The sequence below is a fragment of the Tiliqua scincoides genome, chromosome 5, assembly GCF_035046505.1.
Source record: "Tiliqua scincoides isolate rTilSci1 chromosome 5, rTilSci1.hap2, whole genome shotgun sequence".
In the NCBI taxonomy this organism is placed as follows: domain Eukaryota; kingdom Metazoa; phylum Chordata; class Lepidosauria; order Squamata; family Scincidae; genus Tiliqua; species Tiliqua scincoides.
The window spans coordinates 112,514,298-112,541,420 of record NC_089825.1 but is presented as its reverse complement, the minus strand read 5'-3'; the positions used below and the strand labels follow the sequence as shown (position 1 = coordinate 112,541,420).

The following is a 27,123-nucleotide window of genomic DNA, read 5'->3' as shown; positions in this document are numbered from 1 at the left end:
CTACATGAGAGGAAGAAATTCAACAGAATCTCAGAGGCTGGAGAAGCAGTGCTTAAAAAAAATGCTTCTGACAAGTTTCTGTGTATTGTGAAGTTGGGAGTCAAACATGGCCACCCCAATGTTTGGGAAAAGACACTTTGCACATATTCAGAGGCATACTTGTAATAATAATATAGTGTTTAAAATTAACTTCCAGTGCAAACCTCTGTGTGTCTACATAGAAGTAAGTACTATACAGTTCAGCTGGGCTTCCTCCCAGGTATAGCAGTGCAAGCAAGTATTGATGGGATTTCCAAGTCCCAGAACCAAGGCCTGGTTTAAACCCTGAACATGACTGTGAACAAGTTCTACATACACCAATGAGTAGCAGTAAAAGGAAACATTTTCCTAGAGAAACATGGTTCAGTGGCCAGTGAATTGCTCTTAGGTATGCCATCATCTGTCACATCTCAGTTATGTCTCTAAAATGGGAACAATATTTGAGCAATAATTGTAAATATCAGTGTTTCTCAGTTAAATAATTTCATTCAATCAATCGAATGAGTCTTAATCAACTGATGAAATGTTCAGTGTTTGCACATGAATAAAATTGGGTGAACTGGACCTAGAAGGAGGGTGGTGCCAGGATCCAGCACTTAGGCCAGATCTTAACCCCTCTCCCAGTGGCCCAGCCTAGCACTGGGCCGTTGGGATCTGTGCCACTCTCAAGTAGCCCCATTCAGCCTGCTGCCACATTACCTGGAGTAAGAGCAATTGATTCCCCTTGCCTCAGGTTGCATTGCAGCTAGCCCCAACCCTGCATTGGATACAGCCTGTGTGCCTGTAGCAGGATAGGATTGGGCAGCAATTCTCTGCACACTTGCTTGAGAGTTTCATTCAAATGAGTGGGGTTTACATTTGAGTAGACATGCATAGGATTGTGTTGCTAGTTAATTATGTTAAGAGCAAACATAAGAAATTCAAAAGCACTTTGCAATTTACAACGGAAATAGCAGTTGCAAAAGAATTGACTCCACATTGCTAGACCAAGATTTCAAAAATAAGGAACAGAAAATAGATATCACTTTGTGGATTAGGAAGGAATCCTCCTTCTCTGTCAAACTGTCGCACTGAAGACTCCAATCCTATGCATGCCTACTCAGAAGGAAGTCCAATTGCAGTCAATGGCAGTTATTCCCAGGTCTAAGTGTGGATAGGATTGCTACCTCACTCTCCCAGAGGATGCGAATGAGGATACAAATTCCTTTCATTAATGTACTTATATTAAAGGAAACTCTGGCAGGTTTAGCTTCCAGCACTATCACATGACAAAATGTCCTTGCAGTGCTGGGCAAGCAGCTCAAGGAAGTGAGCCAAGCCATGTACACCACAGACTGATTCAGACTGCAAACCTAACAGTCTTGTTGGCATCCTTCAGCGATGGATAGTAGAAGACTATGGTAATGTGCTCTGAATAGTGTTCTGGAACAGAGTGTCCTCGCCAGTGCGCGAAGCCTGGGTAAAGTAGATATGGAGGATAGACTGTTACCCATGCAGCAAATCCCCCCTATCCACGTCGCTGAAATGGTCAAATGGAAAGGCAGAAGCCAATACGGTTGGTTCCAGCGGCATCACAGGAATTGCCGGAGCGTGACTGTGTTCAGCCATGAACTGCCTCAGGGACTCCGGCTCCGGATTTTGCCTCGAGGTTGACTCCTGAAGCCTTTTCCATAACTGGATGTAGCCACAAGGCAGTGGAGGATTGGGATCAGAGTTTTCCTTCTCTCAGATGAGCTGCCTTCCCAGGCTAATGAGTCCCATCTACCCTGTTGCTGTTTAGTTGCCTCTTACAAGTACAGCCAAACTGAGGGCCTATTCTTATCCCCAGCCCTCAGGGGAATAAACCTAACAAATTGGAAGCAATTCCCTTAAAATTGATATCATTTATCAGGAGTAACCCTGAGTGAATTAAAGGAATCTTTCTTGTGAGAAGTCACACATAGGATCAGGGTACTTGGATCCAATAGCACAGGCCAACACACATTTTGCTTCCTTAAACATTACACCAATTCCTGGGTATATTTGGGGTGCTGATTCCAAAAATGGCATCCATTTTGCCCTATCACGTCTAGTTTTGGAGACACGGCATAGCCTCTTTAGTGAATGGTTCAAACAGCTTCCTCATGAGGAAGCCTACACCATGGTTTCTTCATGAGGAAGCTGCTTGAACCATTCACTAATGAAACTATGCAGTATCTCCAAAACTAGATGTGATAGAGCAAAATGGATGCCATTTTTGGAATCAGCACCCCAAATTCATATCAAACCACCATAAATTTTGGGAAAAACTTTTCTGACCCTCAGTTTTGTAGGCCTGTGTAGACTTTGCATTCAGCTACTCCCTCTTCCCACTACAACAACTGTCCTCTGCTGTACCACTTCACATGGTCCACCTATTGGAAGTGGTTGGTTGGCAACCTTCAGTCTCGAAAGACTATGGTATAAGCCTACAGCACCCGGTATTCCCAGGTGGTCTCCCATCCAAGTACTAACCAGGCCTGACCCTGCTTAGCTTCTGAGATCGGACAAGATCAGGCATGTGCAGGGTAACAATTGCTGCATCTATTGGAAGTACTACCAGAAGTAACTGGCAATAACATCATTGGCAGTTATGGCTTGTTTGGGAGGCCAGATATGATGCAACAAACACTGGTAAGAGGTTCAGGGTGGATGGGAGAACTTTTCAAAGCATGCTTTGGAACTTTGCTCACAGAGCCAAGCCTCCTACTGATATTTGTCATGTCACTAGTCTTGCTGCTGGGCAGCAGATGTTTGGAGGGTCCCGCAAGTACCACCAGACACTGCCTCAAGTACCACTGGTGGTACCCATACTACTGGTTGAGGAACACTGGGTTATATCATCTGGAGGCAAAAGAGCAGAGTTCTGATAACACAGTCCATTCCACTGACAACCCCCTTGCAGCCTGATCCTAGGGGATGTCAAAGTGGACAGCATGTCTTGCTGAGTTTAGTGGGACTTGCTCCCAACTACTGTACTTAGCATTGCAAGGTTATTTACTGAATGACCAGATCAAAGCTGGATCAAAGCCCCTTTAACAGGCTTTAACTCCTCCCATGGCTCAGCCCTGGGTTCTAAAACAGGCGACTGCTGTTGTAGAGCTCCGCCCTCTCTAGTTGCAATCAATGAACCTTCCATCCCTTGGGACTCCCTCTAACCAGTTTGGAACTGGCCTGGCAAGGTTGGCTGTCCTCTCCCTTTATCAGATCCCTCTTTTTTGCTCCCATAGCTCAATTTCAAAGCCAAAGCAAATGACTTTTCTTTTAAAGTGGCAGATATTAACATATGCCAAATAAGCAATGACTAGTCCCCCCCTTTGCTCCTGGAGAGAGGGAGAGAGAGAGAGAGATCCTTTCTCCAGCCCTTCCCAAGCAAGTTCACAGATCACACAGAACTCTGCATCAGGCAAGCACCCACACTGCCCATGTCAACTGCATCTGAGTGCTGTGCAAAGCGAAACTGTGCAGTGCCACCAAGATCCAGGGACGCAGCAACCCAGAACGGTGCAGCAGCAGCAGCAACTATACCTTTGGAGAGCCCTTGGTTGCAATTAAAGTTCAGCAGCAGCATGCACTGAGCACAAGTCTGATCTGCCTGTGCAGGGTCCTGGGCGTGCAACTGCAGCCGGTGCTGATGCTTCTCGGAGACTCTCCTCCTGGAGCTTTAATTTCCAAATAACAAAAAAGGTGCCGGGGCTCAAAGCTGCCCGGAAACCACATCCCTCTGACCTGGGAAGTCCTTCCCCCTGGTGATCCCAGATGTGTGGGAAAAAATGGGCTCTGTGCTTCTGCAAGGGCTGACTGCAAAAAGGTACTTTGCATATGCTCAGAAGAACTCTTGATCTTGCAATTTCACTGGTGATCCCCGCGCTGAAGTCGTTGGTGCGTAAAAAATAGCTCCCGGCACTGAGATCAGCTGCAAACGCAGCCCGGATGGTTGCAAAAACAGGGGAGGAAGGGTTAAACGGGCTGAGCCCGCTGGGTCCTAGAGCTGCCCAGGTTGCTCTTGAGAGTGGAGGCTGCCTCTTCCCAGTGCTCTGGCTGCAGATCTCCCCAGCAGATCTGGGGAGTGGGAGAGGCTGAAGAGCAGGAGAAGCACGCGGGTCCGATCAGCTGCAATGGTTGTTTGCAGGTCGGGAAGGGCTTGGAACACGTTCTAGTGAAATTTGCAACTGAGAAAGAAGTTCCAGTGAGTTTAATGCAGCTTACTCCCAAGTAAGTGTTGTGCAGTAGTTGCAGCAAGGTTCAACCTTGGAGCTTTTGCTCCAAACACACAAACTCATTGTGTACGTGTGCCACATTTTTGCTTGACAAAAGATTGTGTGACACTCAAGCCATAAAAAAAAAAAATAAATGCATTTTGCAGGAGTGCTTTTGTTAAGTATAGGTTGAGCTCAGGAAGCCTGCAGATTCTGCTGTTTTGAGATCTGGGTTTCCTGAAGGGAATCGCTTTTCATTTAAAAATGAAAAAGTGCTGGGTAGCTGGGTTGCCAGCTTTTCAGGTGGGCTTTGTAGCTCTGTCTTTGATTAGCAGCTTGACGTGCAGGTTAAATTATTAAGAGAATCACGTTTCACCTCTGCTGTGAAAAATATCACCTGATTGATTATTGCAGATAAAGTCACTGTTTAAGGGAAACTAGAGTAAGGTGGGCATTTTTTTCCTGGTCAGTTGGCAACCCTGTTGCCAGGGCTTGAGTGCACCTGGTATATCTGAAAGTCTTTGCTTCTCACATGGACAGGTGAATGAAAGTGGTTGAATGTGGTTGTTCAGACACTCATTGCATGCTAAATGATATGTCTTTGTAGAAGTAATTAAGATGCTCGGGGCTAATCCAGGCTCAAAAATTAAGCTTTGCTTGCTTGTTCCTGCTGTAGAAGTAAGAGATCCAGTGACTCCTGTAGAGGAGTCCAGTGAGTAAAATAGACTTAAGCTGTAATCCTTTATTTCAGTGTCATTCTTTCCACCCCAAATTCCCCATTCTCAGTTTTATACGCTGCCTAGCATATATGGTACACTGAATTCTGTTGGTGTAAAGAGTATTCAAGTATCTATGTTATGCCAAACTATTTGCTAAATTCCTAATTGAGAGTTCTCTATAAATCAGAGTCTTGCAAATTGCAGTAGAGCTAGCAGTATGGAATTCTGCAAAGGACAACACATTTGTAAGACCCATATTTAAAATTGTACGTTGTCTGTCTAAGCAGTAGGGAAATGCACATGGTCTGTGCAACCAAAATGATTAGACATTTGAAATCTATCACATTTAATTATTTTGTACTTTTAAGTTCCTTCATGGTTTTCCCCATCTTATGATTGCAACAACTCTGCAAGGTAGGTTAGGTTGAGAGATGACTAGTCTAAGGTCGCCTAGTGAGCATCAGGGCCAAATGAGCATTTGAACTCTGGACTCCCATCCCATGTCCTAGATGCTTGCTTCAGCTTGGAGTAGATCAGGATTTGAACTTGGATCAGCTAGTGTCCATCTTTAAGAAAAGCTTTATAACTCAACCATGAAGCCACACTAGTGCAGGATAAACTTATGGGGGGGTGTCTCTTGGGGTTATCTAGGGCCTTGGGAGTGTCTCTTGGGTTTATCTATTAAGAGGGAAAAGAGCCCTCTTTCATTACACTTGTAAAACCTTAGGGTTTTCCCTTTTCTTCCAGGTCCTAACTGGATATTGAGAAATAAGATTTTCTTTGCTGTGGTAGGATGTTGGACTTCTGTTATATTTGAGGAAGAATCTTGCCTCCAGGAGAAAATGAACAGCTCTGTCCTCTCTCCCTACATCTTTTTTTAATGCCTCCCCCCATTCTCCTCCATTATTTTTTATGCAGCGGGGAGTTATATTGACTAATTCTTGTCCATCTGGCATGAGGCTCCTTGGTCCAGCTTGTTCCAGGCCAGCCAGTATGAGGGTCTGGGAGTCCTTGCCTCTTCCATGGACAATTTTGTGGCCTTGGGTCTCTGCTTGTAAAATAGGAAACTATGCCTGGCTTTCCTGTTGCTGCTGCTTGTGTGAAGTTGAAAAGTGAGACAAAAAGGCTTTTTAAACAATATAATGGCAAGGTGCTGTGTAACTGGTATGTGGCAGGAGCAGCCTTGCTTCAAATTCCTGATCATCCATGAAGCTCACTTGGAACAAATCCCTGTTTTTCAGCCTGTTTGGAAGAAGGGTAGGATACAATTGTACTGTAAAAACATTTTCCTACATAGAAAATAGCATTTTCCTACAACATTATCCCCCTTTAGTCTTTAGGGGTAGAGCAGGCTAAAAATTCCCACACACTGGAGTAGAATAGAGAATTTGGGTGGGTGCAAGTTCTCCAGTTAGAGTGCTGCAGTGGGAGAAGCAGCAGTTGCTGGAATTTTCTTATGACAGTACACAGCAGTCATGCCCCACATTCATTTCTGGCCATCCTACATTTGAGGCCAGTTTCCTGAGTTTGGGATGAGGGCTGTATTTGGAAGATGTGGTTTCCTCATGTGCACTCACATGTGTCTGTCTGTTCTTCCTTTTCCAGGCTGAAAGACATCTGTTTTCCTTGTGACATGTCCCTCCAGGCCTGCTGTATGCCATATGAATTTTGAATGTGTGGGAACAAAGGACCTGTATTTAAGTTTGGAAGCTGGCGTTCCTATACGTGGGTTGGGTAGGAGATGTGTGGCCATGGCAGTGAAAACACTTGAACTTAGAGCTGCAGTCAGGACAGCGATGGCTACAGTGCAGGAAGCATCAAAGGTCTCAGGACCTGTTCAAGCAGCGCTCCATTTTGTAGGCCCATTGTCAGTAGTGAAAATGGAGGAGCGGCACCCAGGAGACCCTGTGCCAAAGGAAGACCAGAAAGGGGCAGGAAAACCCCCTTTATCCCGGTTGAGTCATCTGAGGAGCTGCTGAGATGGATGGCATCATACCAGACCAGGAATGAATGCCAGGAGATACCACAACGCTGGAAAGTCCAGTGGCAGGAGACAATTGCTTTTGACATGACTTCTTCATCCTCTCCTGCCTGGAGCAACCTTCAAGTGCCTCAGCTCACTTTGGCAGATGATACTGAGGTCTATCTATCTACTTTTGAATGTGTGGCAGACGTCTGTCAGTGGCCAAGGGAGCAGTGGGTGGACAGACTTGTGCCTGCCCTCTGTGGGGCAGGCCAGCAGGCTTACAGCAGCCTCAGCTCTCAAGACAGGCGGGACTATGGGAAAGTGAAGGCTGCCATCTTGGGCTGCTGTGTCATTGACAGAGAGGTTCGGCGGCAGCGCTTCAGGCGGTTCTGCTTCCGGGTGGCTGAGAGGCCCTGTCATGTTTGTAGATGCTTACAGGAACTCTGCTGCCATTGGGTGAAGCCTGAGATCTGCACCAAGGAGCAGATCCAGGAGCTGCTAATCCTGGAACAGTTTCTCAACATTTTGCCAGAGAAAATGAAGGCTTGGGTTGGGAATGTTGTCCAGAAACCTGGCTGTGGCCCTGGCAGAGGAGTTTGCCCTGAGGCAGCAAAAGTCCAGGAGATCAGACTTGCATGTGAGCAAACTTTTAATTTACCATTTGAAGAGGTTGCCCTGTTTGATACTGTAAGGAAGAAAGTTTTGTTTGTGTGAAAAGGAAGAAGAGAAAATAGTCCAAATCTTTCCAGACTGTTGCATACAAATTGAGCAGGGAAAGGAAACTTGGGATCTGTGTTTTTCCCTAAGGAAATGTCATTTTTACTGTGCACCTGAACTTCTTTTCTCTTATGCAAGCAGAGAGGTGAGCAAATGGCTCTTTAATCCCACCTCCCCTGTGTGAACACAGGCTTTGTCAGAGTTCCTTTCTCCCAACCTCGGCTGCTCACTCCTGTGGGCTTATGTCTAGCTGCCAGTAGCTGAGCTGTATTGTAGGGGAAGGGCTCTGCTAAATATCGTTTCTGCCCCTTTCTCTATGCAGGTTTGCTGTGACATCAGCTTGAAAATGGTGTGTTTGGTTCCCCCTTAGGTCACTGTCCACATGAAGGTGGAGGACATTGCCTTGGAGGAGGAGAAGTCATCCTCTGCTGTGTTGTGGGACGTTCCTGTCTCTGTGTGCCATCCTCAGTGCCTCTTGCAGGTTGGATGGGGAGAACCCCTACAACCTCAGCATGAGCTGACTGGTGACCCCAGGGAAAGAGCTCAGCCCCTACAGGAAATGGGTAATGAATTCTTTGTGTGCTGTTGTGTAACCCTTGGCTTACAAACAAAACCATATGACAGCTCAAGACAGCAGCATCAGCTCTGTTCTTCTCAATAGTCTGCTTAAATTAGCCAACAATGTTTGCAGAAATAGCATCCCTATCTCAGGGAAAAAAATTGGCTCACAGGTCTTCAGGACAGTTCTTTGGTCCCCAAAACCTGCAGTAAAGACCTACATTCAGTGAGATGGTGCTCTAAGACAGCGGTTCCCAAACTTTGTTTCGCGACACCATGGGGTGTTACATGGCCCTTGCTGGGGCATCACGGGATGCCTGCCGCCCAGTCGAGGATATTGCACCACACCACTCCAAACAGCGGTTGGAGGCTTGACGTGGTGGATAGAACTCCAGCATTCCGTTTTTGCGTGCTGAAAAAGGCTCACCTGCCTGCCCTGGTCCCCTTATCGCTGTTTGAAGTGGTGTTTCGGGCCTCAGAACCTGGAAGTAACTGACAAGGATGCCATCTCCAGTCACTTCCGGGAGTCGTGCACTGTGTTTTTGGCTCCCAACAGTTTGGGAACCTAGGAGAAAATTTTTTTCATTTTTTCCAAACGTACACCACAGTACCAGTCTCTTTTCAGCATGAATAGCACCAGTCCGGTTTCTTCCTCCGATGGACAATTTACAGCTTTGGATGTTACAAGCATAATTCTGGCCTCAGTTTGCTGTATTGCCCCTGCATTTCAAAAATCTCTACAATTAAACAATATAGTTATTTGGCATAGCTCAGTGAGGCTTAAGTGTTTTTGTGGTTAATTCTGCAGCCACTGTCTGTTTCTTACTGTCTCACTGTCTGTGTAATGTGGGGGCTTCTCATTTTTGGAAGGTTTATCTGTGTCTTCAGGGAGTTCTGAAGGACTGGCAAAGGAGGAAGTGCCGCCAGCTAACTGGCTTGAATGAATATGAGACAGGTTAGACTGAGAGGTGTTTGTTCTGTTTTCTTTCCTCACAACAGCCCTGTGAGGTAGGCCAGACTGAGCACATCAACAGTCAACAAAGCCTTTATTAGGCATAAACATTTGATAGGTGAGAACTCTGTACAGAAATTGTAGAGAGTATAAACCTAAATAGTACACAAATATATGTATAAGTGCACACCTATGTGTACACACAGATACAACGTACATTTCATTTTACAAACAAACACGAATTATTTAAAAGACAGAAACAATCAGTTACTCTGCGGATCTTGCCAGAATGTAGCCTTCTCAGTGATTACTTGGTACAGAAAGCTTGGCTCGATTCAGAATACTCAAATTTAGGAACTGTGCGACTGAGAGGGTTGTGTGTTCTACATCACCTGCTAGAAGGAATTGAATTATATCTTTCTCAGAATGCCCTGTTTTGGGATGGAGCAAGGGAGAGAGAAATTGCTGCCTTAGTACTTGATATCTGGGACAGTGCAACATGATGTGTGTAGATGATTCTACTTCGCCTAAATTGCAGCTACATAAATGACTAAATCTGCCATGCAAGTCATTAGAGGGGGTCACATTACAGCGTGCCAAGTTAAAAGCCCTTCTCTCCAGGGGGTGTATTAGGAGGGACAGATAATTTGGTTGTTGACCACTTGTGATTTTAAGTTGAAAATTCAGAGGGGAACATTTTTTCTGTGTTGCGCCTAGAATCTCTTGCCTTTCTATATCAAATAGTCTGGTTTTCACAAGTCTGATGATAACCTCAGGAGAAGGAGCTCCTTGTAGATCGACCTCAAGGCCCATCTGTTGAGTTTTTTTATAGAATAGTACTAGGCAAGGGGATAACGTTGAATCAGTCAACAGCCCCTTTAGCAGCAAGTCGTGATCAGCCCTAAAAAAGACTTTGGCCCAGTATTTTAAAAAACTGGACCATGCATGTAACGCCAGCCTGTGTTGACCTGATTCCAGGCAGAGTGCTGCGCAGGGAACGCAATGCGGTAAGCCGAGAATTTTGTAAAGAAATTTGACTTGGACCCTTTCAATTGTGTTATTTAATGCAGGCATCCATACTGGGATGCCATATAAAATTTGTGGTATAACTTTAGCATTAAAGGCTTGTAAAGCAGCTGGTACAAACCGGTTGCCCCAGGAAAAGAAAAAGCGAGTTATGACTTGAACCACTGGTTTAGATGAATTAATTGCAATTGATCGATGAGAGGACCAGGAAGACTGAGCACGTTGTTGGCTAAGGTCACCCAGTGATCTTGATGACTGAGAGATTTGAACCTGACTCCCTGGTTCTAGTACCAACATGCTATCCGACACACAACTGACTCTCCACAGTTATTCACTGAAGGCCACCTAGATTGAAACTTAGGACTCCCTGTAGCAAAGTTTCCAGCATTATAGGTCCACAACACAACTTTCTTTTTCTACCTCTCAGCTGCTATTTTCTTCTTTCCTTTTCACAGATTATGGGCTGTGCTTTGAACTTGGTAAAGGAAAAAAAAAAGTGAAATGTGTTTATTGTTCTAGGCATGAATTAGCAGGTGCTGGAATGGATGACATTATAGACATATGCAATTGTAGTGTTTCAACAGTCACAGTGCTGGGGGGGACGACATGGGAGGGGGAATCGAAGCATGGCCAAAGAAGCAGAATAAGGAATTCTGCAGAATAAGGAAAGAGTGTGACTTTCATTTGGCATGAGGTCTGTGGTAAAAGCTCCAGAAATGGAATAGTCATCTGGGCAGGATAGAGGTTGAAGGGAGCACTGCAGAACCCATCTATGGTATGTTTCTGTAGGAATTGCACAGATTTCTGCTGGTGCGAACATGTCCTGAACTTTCTCCTTGCTTAATACTTCAGTGCAGCTGTTCCTTGTATAAGTTTTTGGCTTGTCCCTTTGGACAGCTTGACTTTGACTGTTTGTGGGCTGTTGTTCCTCGACAGGACCAAACCAGCTGTTTGCGGTCAGGAGTGTCTCAACTGGGACATGAATGTGCTCTTTTGCACGCAGCTACTCTTACTGGCTCTACAGGCTTCTTAAGCAGGTTTGTGCAGGTTGCATTTCAGAGCAAGTGCTGGCCATAAAACTAATGCAGGCTCTGACTGGTTTAGTGGGTAGGTGCTGGGATGCCTACCCAAAAGCCCCTGGTAGTAGTCTGAGCAGCGACAGCATGGTTGCTAAGCAGTCTCTGAGGCTGTGCCCCAGGGCATAAAGATCTTGCACTTTAAATGGCTGGAAAATGAACCAGGTATTAGCAGGAATGTGGAATGGGACCTAGCCAAGCAATCTTGAAGAATCTGCTTCAGCTTCATTCTTGCTTTCCCATGACTGTCCCACAAGTTTGTCCAAAGCAATGTGTGATATTTCATCCACAGTTGACGGACCTAAGTGTGTGTGAGATTTCTTGAGTACAGGAAAATGAAACCAAGAACTTCAAATGTATTAAAATTAAACTAAAATGAAGCAAAGATTCACAAAATAGTGTGTGTGAGGGGAGGAATTAGGTGCTATTTATGCTTTTTTCCAATGGATGAGCACTGCCCTTCATTGAGTGGTACAGACATCAAGCATACAGAATAGAAAGCTTTTAAAACAGGACGGTCTCTGAGTAATGTGGTGGGGAAGCTGTGTTACTCCTTTCCATTCATGCCACTAGTCATGATTAAGGTGTGCTGTGCACATGCAGCAGCACGAAGTGGTAGAATGGATTAGATCACTTTGGATCCCAGGAATAATTTAATGCTCTTTTTCTTGGAAAAAGTAACTTTGGGTATAACAGGCTCTAGTCCAACCTGTTCTCTGTCTCCCTGATGTGTGGTTTTTGAATTTGCTTTAATTTTTAAATTTGATCAGCATTAAAATGGCACCCCCACCTGTAGCATTGCACAATCCACTCTACCATCTCAGGCTTCTATTGCACGTACGGACCAGACTTCAGCATTTGTCTTAAGGTGTTTTTACAGTCTCCAGCATGCAAAGAAGACATGCATTAATTGCAAGCTTCTTGCAGCAGGAGACCTGTCTCATTTCTTTCTTTTTGTTTGTGTGTCCTCTTTTTATGTCTCTGTAAAGCACTGTGTGTGATAATAATGTTAGATAAATAATAATATAATGCAGTGGTGTCACTCGTGTTCGCGTCACCCACTGCAGGAGGCCACCATGTCCCCCCCAATGATGAACCTCCTCCCATGCAGTGGGTGGGGCAATGCCGCGGATGGTGGACATGGTGATGTACCATTGTCCCACCCCACTGGTTTTTTGACTTTTGATATAAGATGGTTTGTTTCATTGCATTATATGTGAAATTATGCATCTATTGATATATATTATGATGATATTATTTGAAAGTACCAAGATTTAAAATTTTTTGACCAGTAGCGGTGTCACACCCCTGTGTGTGTCACCTGGTGTGACCTGCACTCCTCTCACCCCCTAGCAACATCACTGGTATAATGGATACGGTAATGAGCTAAGGACTGAAAAAAGGGGCAGGTCGATTGGGGGGGTGTCTTCTAGTGGTCTGCTGAGAATCTAGTCTTACAGCAATGGCTTCAGTCTCCTATACTCAACACCTTGAAAAACTATCGGTCATTAATGGTCTGAGTTAAGGCTGGTGTAGTGAATGCACTTGGAAAAACACAACAATTACATAGTGCTAAGTATGTTGCTATTATACTTCTCCCTCTCCTATAGACTGCCTCCCAGGCGCATTCCATTGCTGGGAATAATTTGAATGTAGTGATAAAAATAACATTTGGCTTCTCTATCTCTTTTTTAATTTGAATCTCAGCAGGTGCCAGGACTGCCAACCAAGCTGCAGATAACCCTCCTGGAAAAGATGTTGGAGACCTGAAGAGACCCAGGGGTGCTTGGGGGAATGTGGGTGAGGCAGCATCCTCAGAATGGGAGCAGGACAGATGGCCAGGTGCGGGAGGTGGCTCTTCCAAAGATGAGCTTTCTATCCAAAGAAGAGGACTGAGAAAGGGTCTGGTGTCCCTCCCTTCACAGACTACTCAGGCAAAGGAGGTGCTAGAGGACCCAAAAGACACAGAATACTAAGGAAGGACATCTTTTTGTGGGGAGAAACCTTACCAGTGTCAAGAGTGTGGTGAATACTTCAGAGTGAAGCAAGAACTTGCCTTGCACAAAGGAACCCACAGTGGGGGCAGACCTTTTCCTTGTGCTGTTTGTGGGAAGAGATTCACGCAGCTGTACCACCTCACCACCCACCTCAGGATCCACTCGGGCAAGAAGCCTTACCACTGTGCCAAGTGTGGGAAGCGATACACGGACGCCTCCAATTTCTACAAGCACCAGAGAAGCCACTCGGTTGAAAAGCCGTATCAGTGTACTGAGTGCAGGAAAACCTTTGGGGACCCATCCAATTTTTGTAAACACCAAAAGAAACAGGGGACTGGCCCTATATTTGTGACGTATGTGGGGACTGCTTCAGCAAACATGCAGATCTCCTTGCTCACCAAATAGTTCACGAGTGTAAAAATAGTGAGACGGGATATATTGCTGTGAGTTGTGTTCTCTGAGCCCCAATAAAACAGGCCCGGAACCTCTAAGAATCAGGGAGAGACATGAAGGAGTCACTGGGCCATATTCTAACCAACTTTCCAGCCCTGGTGTAGCCATGCCAATAGGGTGTGTGTTGCATCCTCTGTTGGGAGGGTAGTTACAGAGGCTGCCACAAAGTAAGGGAACATCTGTTCCCTCACCTAGAGGCCGCATTGCAGCTGCAGCGTGCTGGAAAGTTGGATAGGATTGGTCCCACAGTTGCTGTGCACACTATAGGTGGTTACCAAAGTGGAGATGAACAGAGAAGTTTCAAGGGGTGTGATTTGCAAGTTTACGTTGAGGATTTGTGTTCATTGTCTACCTCTTTTTAGCCCAAAGAACGATGGTTTGTGCTCACCATTCTGAATGCCATATGGGTGCTTTGGCTCCCATCCCCTTTGCTGCTGGCACTTGGGAATGGCCATTAAAAAAAAATTCTGGGACTGGATGCAGACTAATGAATGATACAAATTTTTTTCTGCTGTTGCTCTCAAGTTGCAATATGCTGCCTTTGTGAGGAGGTATGGAATTGCTGGTGCTGAAGACAAAGAAAATTCTGGTTTTTCCTTGGGTCACTTAATAAAAAGTAAAAATTAGAGCATGATAAGAAAAGTCTGTGGCATAGTTCTGGGCAGCATTGATTGAAATGGAGGGATTTCAACATAGTAGCCTGTTGTTTTTCTGCTTTGTGCATGACCGTTGAGTCCAACTGATGGGCAGAATTTTACAGGCTAGCACTATTAATTGTCTTGTGGTCTGTGTGCTGACCACTGAAAGGTTTTTCTACCATTTTCAAAAACGCACATTTCAATGTTCCGTCTCTTCAGCCCACCTCGCTTCCCTGACTGCTCTCTAGTATCTTGTCAACATTTATGTGGAACTTGAGGTGAAAAGTCTACTGCCCCCCAACTTCCACCAGCCAGAATCGTATTATGAAATACTTCACATAACCTCAATAACGCTTGCCGTAAACCTATTAATTTATGTTTAATTTAACCCACTAGAAATAGCATAGGTGGGGGTCTGAAATTAAGATTTTTACCTAATGAGCTCTTGGTCAAGATAAGCCAGGGAGTTGATGCCCACAACTTAGGGCTGTTTCATACAATATGTCTGCTGCATGGAGGAGAAGGGTACGGATATGCATGTCTTCCACCCACCCCTGACACACTGGTGTCTAATGGTAGGTGGGTAGGGGTGTTTGTCTGAGTTGTCCCCTCAATGCACAAATACTTTAAATTCAGTTGCACTGGATTGGGGGAAGATGTGCATGGCTTTAGCCCTTCCTCATGTGATTGAAGGAGGCTAGCTGGAGTTTCATCTCAGCTGACAATCAGTCTCTTAGCAGCCACAGTATGCGTGGGAGGAGAAAGTCTAAATCAGTGGTTCCCAACCTTTAGGAACCTGCAGACCACTGAAGCAAAAATTGGCATTGTAGTGGGCCACATGCAGCTGTGGGTGGTCTGGCCTCTGCCCTCTCTGGTGGTCTGTCTCCCTAGCACTCCCCTTCAGAGTACCAGATTGGACAGAGAATGGACTGCCCACAGCCACAGCTGACATTAGGTTGTGGCTGCAGGCAACGTCTACCCATTTTGGTGGTCTGTGGGAGATTGCTTGCTCAGTTAAGACACCAGAAGTAATCAGAGGCTAGTTTTTTTCCTGAGACCTTGCGGACCACTTTTCAGGGTCTTGCAGACCTCAAGACCAGGGTCTTGAGAACCAGTGGTCTAAATGTACAGGTGGCCTAGGATAAAGGGCTACTTTTTCTCTCCAAGTTTATGTCACCTGGAAAGGACAAGTATTGTGTCCCCGCTTGGGTTTTATTTGACTTAAGTAGCAGCTTTTCTTCATAGCATCTGTTGTGATTGTCCTCTTGGGAGGAGAGCTTTGAGCGTCTCTTGAGTCTGACCTCTTTGGATAGACTTCCATCCAGGCAAAAGCACATTTGCTGAGCTGTATGATGTCATGGTTAAAGCCTGTTTTGCCCCATATGCCTTGCCTGACCTGGAAGATGAAGCCAGCCACAGTCTGCAAACTACTCTTGAGAAGCAGCCCTCTTCCAGATGATGCATACGTTTCTGTGGTCTCTGTTTCCTTTTCTTTAATTGGTTTTGAGGTAAATTTTCATTGTTTTTGCTGGCTTATATTTCCTGTCCTGCGGTTGAGGTGTGATTTCTTTTTCATTCGATGTTCAGGACTGTGCTACGGGCATGCATATGTAACCTGTGGTTAGCTCATGGGCCTCAGAAGCAAGTTGGATGGGGTGGGGGGAATTTCCAACTTTGGCACATGTGTATGGGTTAGGCTCCCTCTGGTGTTCAAACCCAGGAATGGCAAGCTATGAAGTACATGTCCCAAACAGAAGGATGTGAATCCCAGCGGTGTTAAGGGCTTTTCTAAATCCTAAAATGTTTCCAGAAAGCTACGCCCTTAGAATGGATAGTAGGGATCCCTCTAAGTCAGTGATGGAAAACCTTTTGGGCTCAGCATGTCAATAATTTGGAAAATGCCTACCTTGACTCTCCTGACATGACACCCCTGAACAAAAGAGAAACAATTGTTTGCATATCCATTTATTTTTTTAAAAAATACAGTCCAATCATGTGTGGTGGTATAAAGAAATGTCAAATAATTACAAGAAGATGAAATACAAGTAAAACAAATTGAGTTGTTGTCGGGTGTTGGTGAAAACGGGCGTGTCACTCAAAACGTCATGGCATGTCACCTCTGACACTTGTGTCATAGGTTCACCATCACTGCTCTAAGCACTGCCTTCGTTTGCCTTGAGAGTGTCCTGAGAACAGTCTAGTTTTTTTGACATTTTTAAGATTGTTTGATACTTTTGCATAAAGATGGAGAAACCAGCTTTTGCTGATGAAAGCAATATATGGCCCTTTGCAGATGTTAATGATTGCACATACAGTGGGAGACAGGGCCTCCTGCCACAATGCCACTTCTCCCTTCTTATGCACATCCAGTCAATGCACAGAAGCCCCTGCAGAATACATGCAGAGGGCTTATGTCTTCCTATTACCTCCTCCAATTGTGCTTCCAAACCTAGTTCCATTAAACAAGCAGGGCACTGCCAAGTTGGCCTAATGATTGCACCGACCCTGGGTGCATGGGAGCACATCTTTCCTCGGTTGTGACAGATGCAGCATGTTTTCAGCTAGGGAGCCCTGGACAAGGGGCAAGGAAGCAAAGAAGAGGCTACTCTATGCAATCCAGGGCTTTTGTCATAGTGGAAGTCACACTTGTCCCTTCTGCTCTGTCAGTCATAATCTGGCAGACTTCCTGACTCTGTAGGAATCCCCAGAGTCCTTGCAGCAAACAGGGTGGGAGCTACTCCCTAAGGCAGCGGTTTTCAAACTCTCCGGGAGTTTGAAAACTGCTCTAAGTTCTTCTGGGTCAGGGGAGCAGGGGGTAGGTAGCGACACTACCCCCAGGATTGTGCTGCTCCGGGGGGCTGCCAGGGGCTTGGCTGGACTTACCAGAGCTTTCTGCAGCCTTCCGGGGGCATGGGGAGCCCTGCATGACTGTCTGCAGGGCTCACTGAAGCTGACCTAATCCCTAGATCAAGGCTATGGGATAAGTTTGCAGCTTCATCTATTGATCGTCGTTTATTGTTGCTTATGGTTAGCTTATATAGCAACTCAGGCATAAGGATTAGGTGTTCATCTAGTGGTCATTTAACAAAACCAATTTTAGTTAATAAAGGGGTCAGACAGGGCTGTGTTCTTGCCCCCTTTTATTTAACTTTTATATAAATTCACTGATTACCTCCTTTGATGATCTGGCTTTACATCCTCCAAAGCTTGCTGATCGTCACATCCCTGTTCTGGCATATGCTGACGATGTACTTATATTATCGAGAACACAGGTCGGCATGGGGCGGGCCCTTCGCCATTTAGCCCTGATTAGCTCACAGGAGAAATTGATCATTAATTCTGATAAAACAAAGGTGTTGGTTTTTGCCAGACGCTATAAGGCCCATCGATGGCTCCTAAATGGGAAACCCATCGAGCAGGTTAAATTAATAAAATACCTGGGGGTGATTTTTCATTATCAAGGTGGCCATTTGGCCCATAAAAACTATGTCGGTCAATCAGCACAGAAAACATCTGATGCCATTTATCGTTTTTATTCATCCAAAGGCGCCAAATTTCTCCCTGCGGCTCTTAAGGCTGCATAATGCTAAAACTAGGGCTCAATTGCTTTATGGTTCTGAGATCGCCTCATATTTAAACACCAGGTCTTTAGAGGTGATCCAGACCAAATTTTTGTGTCAACTGATGTATGTCCCCCGATGTGTGCCGAATACTGTGGTTAGGCTGGAATCCGGTACCCCAAGTATAGAGATGTCGATGTGGCTAAATGCCTTGCATTATTTCTTGAAGATTCTCTCGAGACAGGGTAATTTTACTCATTTGATCTTTTTGGATCCCTTTATAGGCTCCTGGGAAAAGAGGTGCCTGGACTACTTTAATTTTTGCTATCTTTCCCCTGAGTCTTTAACGATGATGAGCCTGGGAGACGCAAAAGAAATTTTGTGTCAGAGGTTGGTGGATCTTGAAATGAGATCTGCGAGAGCCAGACTTTCTACATATGTTTTTCTTGGGGATCAAGCTCTTATGCTTTCTCCTGCCAGATATTTTTATAACATCGTTATTCCAAAATTCAGGATTGCTTTTACAAAAGCCAGGTGCAATGCACTCCTATCAGCAGTTCTTTTGGGACGTTACGCAAGGCGTCCTTATTCAGAGAGACTGTGCCCCTGCCATAATAATGTGGTGGAGACAACTGCCCACATTATTCTGCAGTGTCCAAATTATGATGATTTGCGATATAAATTTATTTTCCCGATCTTTGGCACTGTAACGGGGATGCAGGTGGAGGAGCAGCTTGCTTTCCTGCTATCTGATGTAAATCCTGATATATCGCTCAGGGTGGCCCATTTCTGCCATGCTGCACAGTTGATAAGAAAGAAAATTGAGAGTATAAATTGATGATTTTATGATTTTATATATGTGTAAAGGGATGTAGGTTTTAATTTTGTGTATTTTGTTGTGTTGTTTTGTGACCAGCTGGTCGGATGACTGTTAATAAAGTATCTATCACTGAAGCTTGAAAAGTGAAAGTGGAGCAGTTGCGCTCCACTTCTGGTTTAGCGGATGTGGGGCATGATCGCTCCACTTTCACTTCTAAAGCATCAGGGAGCCCTGCAGAAGGTCACACAGGCCTCCCCACACAGGGAGGCTGCAGGAGGCAACCATTCATTCAAACCATTCACTGTGCACAGTAAATCAGCCAGCACTCAGCACATGCCTCTGCTTCTCTCCTGACTCCTGAAGTTTTAGAGGAGTGTAACATGGGGATGGGGCATCTCCATGGGGAACAAGGTATAGGGGGATATGGTGCAAAAAGCAGACATTCCACCTGCTAAAATTTCACATGTCTGTTTTTGTACACTGGAAAGATGAACCCTGCACCCCCCCTTGGGTATGTTGTGTATTCACTGGGTATTTACTAGTTTTGAAGCTGTGTCATTTGTCCATCAGCCTTTGTCTAGTTTTTTCAAAAGATCCTGTGCAGGAGGCATGTTTGGTGAATCTTGTAAGGCTTCCTATGACCATGTAACAGTCATTCTTCCTCCTCTTCACTACAGGCTGTTCAATATAAAACAGAGAGGTCATCCCATTCTCCATTGACCAGGGACAGAATTCAGGTACAGCAGGGTCAAAAAAACAAACAAGGGAGTGGGAGCAAATCTCTTAGCAGCAGCAGCAGCAGGGACTGTCATGGAATGATATAAATGGGTTGACACAAATGGGAGTATGTCCCATTGTATACAGTGGGACTTACTTTTGAGTAAATAAGCCTAAGATCAGTTTGGAAAAACTTTATGAAGTAAGTTGAATTAAAAGAAAAAGAAAGAGGAGCCTGAACCCCTCCTCTGGAATCCATTCACTGCTGCAAAATGTTGAGTTGACTCTAGATGGCAGGCTCCAATCATGCTTACCTTTACCAATGGGTGCATGAAATGATGAAACTAACTGAAAAATAATTAACATTTGGTTACCTGAACTGGAAACACTACTCAGAATTAGGATAAACGTGGCTTCCCCCACCATTTAACAATTTATCACATTTTTGTTTCAGTTACAAAAACAAAGTGAAACAAAAATACAAGGAAAAGCATATATCATCAGAAGCAGCCTTCAAAATTTAGAATGTTTCAGATGACTGAAAAGAGGACAATATTTAGAGTTCACATCATCCTCTCTCAAAAGTGAGGTTTGAAATTTTATAGAACTGTCAATTTGCAAGGAACATAGTCCACAAAAATCAACAGAGCAATCCTTTGTATGTGTACTTGGAAGTAAGTCCTGTTGATTTCAATGGGACTTATTTCCAGGAAAGTGTATAGGTAAAGGTGTTTGAAAGCAGTGTTTATTTTACTCAGAAGTAAACCCATTGTGTTCAGTAACATTTAGGCTGCAATCCTATGGGCACAATCCTAACCAGGTCTATTCAGAAGTAAGTCCAATTTTGTTCAATGGGGCTTACTCTCAGGAAAGTGTGGTTAGGATTGCAGCTTATCTTACTAACCGGAAACCCTGTGTATAGGATTACACTGTGCATAGGCTGCAATCTTATACTGTACACACTTTCCAGGGAGTAAGCCCTACTGAACACAATGAGACTTCGGAAGATTCTTTAAGACATATCTTTAGATTGTTATATGCTGAGGGATTTTATGATGAAAGTTGCTCTATTGAAACATCCTTCTGTACCTGGTGAAGCAGTGGAATGCTCTTCCTCCTCCTCCTCTTGCTCCTCTTACAATGGTAGAATAGGTCCAAGGAACTAGGAAAGGAGTGGTAGGAGTTGTGAGGTCTTGAGAAGAGCAAGTCAAGGAGGGGTCTGAGGAAAGAAGGTTGTGAGAAAGAGTGGTTCAGGGGATTGAGGTGGAAAAGTAACACCGTAGGAAGGTGTCTATGGTGAAGGAGAAACAGAAAACAAGAGAAGGGGGAGATATATGTACATCATAATCAGATGTCATAATCGCAAAAGAGGACAAGGCACCCCAAAATGTAGTATATCCAAGAAAAATTTAGGGCATGAGAAAATAAAAGCTAAAAACACTTGTATATTGATTTCATGTGGTTAATTAAAACACTATAGTACTTATTATTAAATTTAAAACTATATTACATATAATTTATTAATTACAAGATGACTATGTGCTGCCTGCAGGGACCCGCTCACAGGGAAAAGGAAAACATTTAAGTTCTTTTCTAGGACACAAAGCTAAAAAAGAGGACATGTCCTGGAAAAAGATGACAACTGGTCACCCTATACATGACCAACAGCTCCAAGAGGTTCAGGCCATGTACCAGTTCCTCCCCTTCCTTTTAGCTATGCAACAACTAAGTCTAAGAGCTTGTCACCCAGGAAGTATCGTTGTGACCGCCTGGTCCAATATAGCAATGATTTTTTTTCATGTTTATATACTGTCTTTCCTCCAGGGAACTTAGGGCAACCTTCAGATTTGTAGAAGAGAAGGAAAGGCCATTTTAATTATTCTGCTGGACATTTTGGTGTGGTTAAGGGAAGTTCATTGAATTTTACTGGGTGGTTCTTTACATTCCTTTTATCATAGTTTCAACTCTGTTTATTTTTATTGTTGCTACTTCTGTGTTTTTATTGTCAGGTCTTGGTGTTTGGTACTTATTTCTCTTGTAGACATATTGTGAACGGTCTTGGCAGCACTTACAGGGCAGAAAAGGCAGGCCAAAGATGCGAAAATGAATGAATGTGGTTCGCCCTAATTTTCCGTCACAGACAGAAAGCAAAAGGCACTTGCCTCCAACATCTGCCGTAAGTTCTTTCTTTTCCACCAAGTGTACTAATTTAGGAAGATTGTCTCTTTCAAGCCACTCTGATCGCTTTTAAACCTTGTTGCCTGACCAACTGTAACATAAGCAGGCACCAACTATGTGAAAAGTTTCTTTCTTTAGCTCATGGCCAAAACCACACTGGGGAGGGAGGAGATGGGGCTGTCCTAAAGATTTTGCAAGGCCACTGAGAGTTTTCTGAGGGGGCTGTCAGCATCAGATAACTAAAGGAGCGTGTGACGGACCAGTGGGGCTGAAAAGTACGGGGCTGAGCTGTGGACTCCTGGCCTTCCAATGGATGTTCTCTTGCTGCTCTGTAAGTCAAGAATACCGCTGATGGGATGCAGTTCAAGGAAAAGGCTGGGAGCAGCAGAGCGTCAACCTGGATGGGCTGGAAAGGGAGAGTGTGCAGAGATGTTAATTGACTAATGGGGAAGGCAGCAGGAATCACTCAGAGTGTGATGTTTGGGTATTGATGTTCCTAGATGACCCGGTTTAGAAGGATTGGGGGACCTACTAGACAAGATCGCTCAGGAAGATAGAAGAGAATGCTGAATGATGAGGAGACACATGGTGGATTTTCTTTTGTTATGTCTGGTTCTTATATTGTACTTCTCTTGCCTCTATTAGAGCTGAACTCAACCTGAGACTTGGGGGGAAAAAAATAGAATTCAAATTTAAACACCTGGAATTCCATCTTTATAAAATATTACTTTTGACATTTGTCTTTTTGAAAAACACACCTTAAATCTTAACTATTTCTATTAAATCCGAACACAATAATATTATAGATGGTAATAATAAACATTAATACATTTACACAGTATGTAAAAACCAGAAGTGCCTTTCTGAGGCCTTCAAGAGACCTTCTGAGGCTCAAGGAGGCCATCTCCCAGACACTGGGTTGTGCGTGTTAAATACTGGAGAAATGGCACCCCCTGATGTGATCGGGAAGCTTGGAATCCAGGGTCCTGTACCCTGCCCCCCCCTTAGCTGCTTTAGTGAGCAGAAGATCCACATAGGATTGGTCTAATAAACAGTCATTAAAGAGACATTATATATCTCTGGTAGTCATTCTGTCCCCTCGGAAACAATATAAATGCCACCATTTAGAATTCCTGCTGTTCCATCTTTTTTTTTAATGTCAGTGCTATTATGGTAGCTTCCAAGTACCATCACCTATGTATTCTGCTGTGAATCCATTTGCAGGTGTTCTTTCCAAAGTTAGCTGGTGCTGGGGTGAAGATGCCAAAAAGATATATTCAAGAATATGCAGCATTCCAGGTGAGACTGTCAGAGAAAGGAACAAGCTGGGGACCTCTGAGTAGAGAGGAGGATTCCAGCCTGGGTTTAGCTCATCAGTAGTGAGGAGGTGATGTGCAGCTACCAGGGACAGACTCTTGGCAGTGGCACCTTTTTTTTCCTTGCAATTCTCTTTTGAAATCTGTTTTGTCAGCAATAACTGGGTAATAATGATAACTGGCAGTAGACTGTCAGCCCAATCCTAACTAACTTTCCAGCACTAATACATCTATGCCAGTGGTTCCCAAACTTTAGGAGCCTGTGGACTGCTGAGGCAAAAATTGGAATCGCCATGGACCACACACAACTGGTTTTCTTTTGCAACATTTAAATTGATCCTGTGCATTGGGGAGCATGTCAAAGGGTGGGTTTCAAATATTTGAAATAAATATTCAGCTACACTGTTGAGGCAATTTTGTCACGTGTGGGTTGATGCATCCAGAAATGTCCAAGATATTTGCTTGTGTGAGGCAGATAATTGAAATAGCGGCAAAAATATAATTTTAAAAAAAGGCATTGCAGCCCTTTAAGACAACTCTTTATTAATGTCTGCATTATTCCCCCCTCCATTAGTCCTGTATCTGTCCAATGCATGCATGGTCCCGCATGAATATTATCCCAATATTTAGGGACATGGTGACAGCATTGTCAGATCTTTATGTTCAAATTACTTATCCTTCAAAATTTAAAGCCATTTCAGAGGTGGAATGATGACACACCTTGACAGAATAGCCGTGGAAATGGTTATAACCATAAAGATACACTTTACTTCTACTGAATGTGTTATATCTATGTGTATTGTAGATTATGTTAAGTGCGTGTGTGCGTGTGTGTGTGTGTGTGTGTGCGCATGTGTGTGTGTTGGGGGGGTTTATATCAGAAAATAAATAAGAAAAGGAAAGCCTTTCAAAAGTGTCTCCCTTCATTAGGGCCCAATCCTATCTAACTTCCAGTGCCGATGCAGCCCCGAGGTAAGGGAACAAACATTCCCTTACCTTGAGGAAGCCTTCATGATTCCCTGTTGGCATTACTGCACCAGCACTAGAACACAGAATAGGATGGGACCCTTAATAACCTTTCTGTGCCTCAGGCTATAATAATAATAATAATAATAATAATATACAGTATTTATATACCGCCTTTCTTGGTCTTTATTCAAGACTTTATTCAAGGCGGTTTACACAGGCAGGCTTATTAAATCCACGCAGGGATTTTTACAAATTGAAAGAAGGTTCTCTCTTTCAAGAACCACCACATTCAAGATGTTACACTCCGATCTGGTTTAACATTCTGGCCTCCATCCTCCCACGCTCCGAGCAGATGGAACAGCTCAGCTGCAGCTTGCCAGCTGCTTCAAGGTCGCATGGTGCCGGTGGCCTCGAACTGCCGACCTTGTGGATGTTAATCTTCAGGCAAATGGAGGCTCTACCCTCTAGACCAGACCTCCTGCTATAAGGAAAGGACACAACTCTTCCCAGTCGTGTTGGTTCTTCAGTAAGAAAAAAGTGTTGTCAAATAGTCTGACCAGTAGCTGAGGTTTAAAGGGATGGAAATCATTAGTGAGAAAATTTTAAAAGTTATTTTTCTGTGTGGAGAGGATGATTGATGTGCATCCTGATTTCTAAATGCTACTGAAGGTTAAGCTCTCTTTTTCTTTTGTCACTTTCTTGCAGGCATTCTCCCTCAGCCAGAGCTGTTCCTGAATGCGTCTTCAGCTCGAGAAGGGGATTTTGTCACCGCACGCTGCAAGACTCCCTCAAACATTTCTAGCACCATAATATTTTTCTGCAAAGATGGGCATGCCCTGGCATCCCAAAAATACACCCCAGGCAGTATTTTGTATACCTTTTCCTTCTCTGTCATCCAACAGAATGCCAGCCTCTATTCCTGTGGATATCAGGAAAAGTATAGCAATAACCAGGTGACCCATTCCATTCTCAGTAAGCCTTGGAAATTGACTGTTCTGTCAGGTAAGAAACAGGGAGTCAAGCCATGACTTTTTTCCTTTGGCTTATATTCAGCTGTGGTTAAAGTTCTAGGTTGGTTTTGTTTCAAGCCAATAAAGATTTGGTAAATGCTTCAACATACCTCTAAAATTGGTTTCTAGAAGTGAAACAAGTTGAGATTAATTCCCTATCACTAAATATTAACCATAATCCATTAAGGATCATGACATATGTATGGAATAACAATAACTAGAATATTTAATGGTAGTTATGTAAGATGTTAGCATGAGTATTTAATTGAATTAATGTCAGTTAAAAAAGCTGATCTTTATTGCTGCTTTCCAGTCCTTTTAGGAAGGCAGATACTTAAACAGATTGAAACTATGTAAAATTCTGCCTTAACATTAGTTCTGTGTTCACAATCTGTTTTGGTTTGGATTATGTATCACCATACCAGTATTGCAGCTGAACCCTTCTTTTGATGTTTATTTATTTGTTTACGTGGTTACTTGAATTTATTTTATGGCTCTTTTCTGGTTCAGGGTCACTAAGGACTTTGAAAGAAGGTTCAGGAAAGGGCAAAGATTCATGGAAAGTTAGGGATGGTTTTGAACTGATTCTTTCTTGTTCTGATTGGGCATGTGCATTGAGTAACTGCTGAGATGCACTTACTTAGAACCTACCTACGACTTGAGACTTGACTTGGAGTCTTCAGGAATCTGCATCAATCACCAAGTGACTACTGGAACTAATCTTCAAAATCTTAATATAGCCTCTTTGGCTTAAAGATGTGTCACCACATTGGAAACATTGCTAGTATCTAGGTCATGTCAGCATACCCATGGTTTCAGGATCCACAGTTTTACCTTATCACAGGTCCTGAACCTGTGGATTTTCCTAACTGTAACCCTCCAGACGTGACCAGAGCTGGGCTCTGATTGCATCTGGAGGGTGTTCAGAGAGCCAAGGAGGCTGTGTGCAGCTTCCCTGGTACTCAGAATGCCTTCTAGAGGCGTTTTCACACTACTTCCAGTTTTGGGAGGGGGAAACCATAAGTGATGTTTTGGGGTTGGACTAGATGATCTATTAAACCCCTTCCAACTCTATGATGCTATGTTTTTATGCCTTTATAAGGCATTCTGAGGCCCAGAGAGGCTGTGCACAGACTCCCCAGCTCTCAGAACACCCTCCAGATGTGACAGGAGCACAACTCCAGTCATGTCTGGAGTTTCTCTCATGCCTGTCTCGTGGATTTGATTATCCATGGGTTTCGGCATCCGCGGGAGTTCTGGGAACGCAACCCCTGCAAATGCCAAGGCACGACTGTAATAGCTTTAGTCAGAGCTGGCAAACTTACTAGGGTCGTGCTTTTATAATGTTAGAATTTATTATTTATAATAGGAAATTGATTCAATTCTCCTCATCCCCCAGAGTAGCTTAAAATAGTGCAATCCTATGCAAGTCTACGCAGAAGTAAGTCCACTAAGTTCCCAGTACATATAAGTGGTATATAGGATTGCAGCCAAGAGCTCAAATGTGTTATTTAAAAGTTTTTGTTTTTCCTAGGAAGAAAAGAATTCAGTGAAGAGGAGGAGGGGGCATGGACAGAATGTTGTAAGTATGAGAGAGAGAGAGAGAGAGAGAGAGAGAGAGAGAGAGAGGGTGCTCCTTCAAGTTACAATCCCATGATATTGTCCTCCCCTGGTATATTTCTCAGGATTTATGAAAATATGAAATCTGTGTACATTGTGCAAACAGCCCACCTTAAATAAATGTATTTTGTATGGCACTCCTGTGATGGAAATTTCCTTTGCTACATGAGTTATAAGCCTGGCCATTTTTTGAACTATTGGTTTACATTTTAAATTCAAATTGGAAAAGAATTCTAGTGCTTTCTGTGCTCACCTCTTATTTGAAACTTGTGTTCCAAACACCCAAAGTTCATTTCCAGGCTGAGCCTGATAAACTTGACTGATATATCTGCTCAAAATATTGACGAGGAAAGCTGATATCCAAGACTTTGAACTTGAAGCCTGAGTTAAAGGAACAATACACTTGTACAAACAATATATTTTAATCACAAGGTCTTCCATGGGCTGTTTAACTAAGAACATTCATGTTTGTTAAAATGTACTTTTTGTGCATTTTCTAAAATGCGTAGGAAAAAGAAAAAGAGAGAAAATAGGGGAAATGAAAATTCAGTGAATTTTGCACTTAAAGATATGGT

At 43.8% G+C, this 27,123-nt stretch overlaps 2 pseudogenes; one reads left to right on the top strand and one right to left on the bottom strand.

Moving 5' to 3' along the window:
- Positions 1-2,483: 2,483 nt before the first annotated feature.
- Positions 2,484-2,603, bottom strand: LOC136654776 (5S ribosomal RNA; annotated as a pseudogene).
- Positions 2,604-7,395: 4,792 nt separating this feature from the next.
- On the top strand, positions 7,396-14,396 carry LOC136652018 (uncharacterized; annotated as a pseudogene).
- The last annotated feature ends 12,727 nt before the right edge of the window (positions 14,397-27,123 follow it).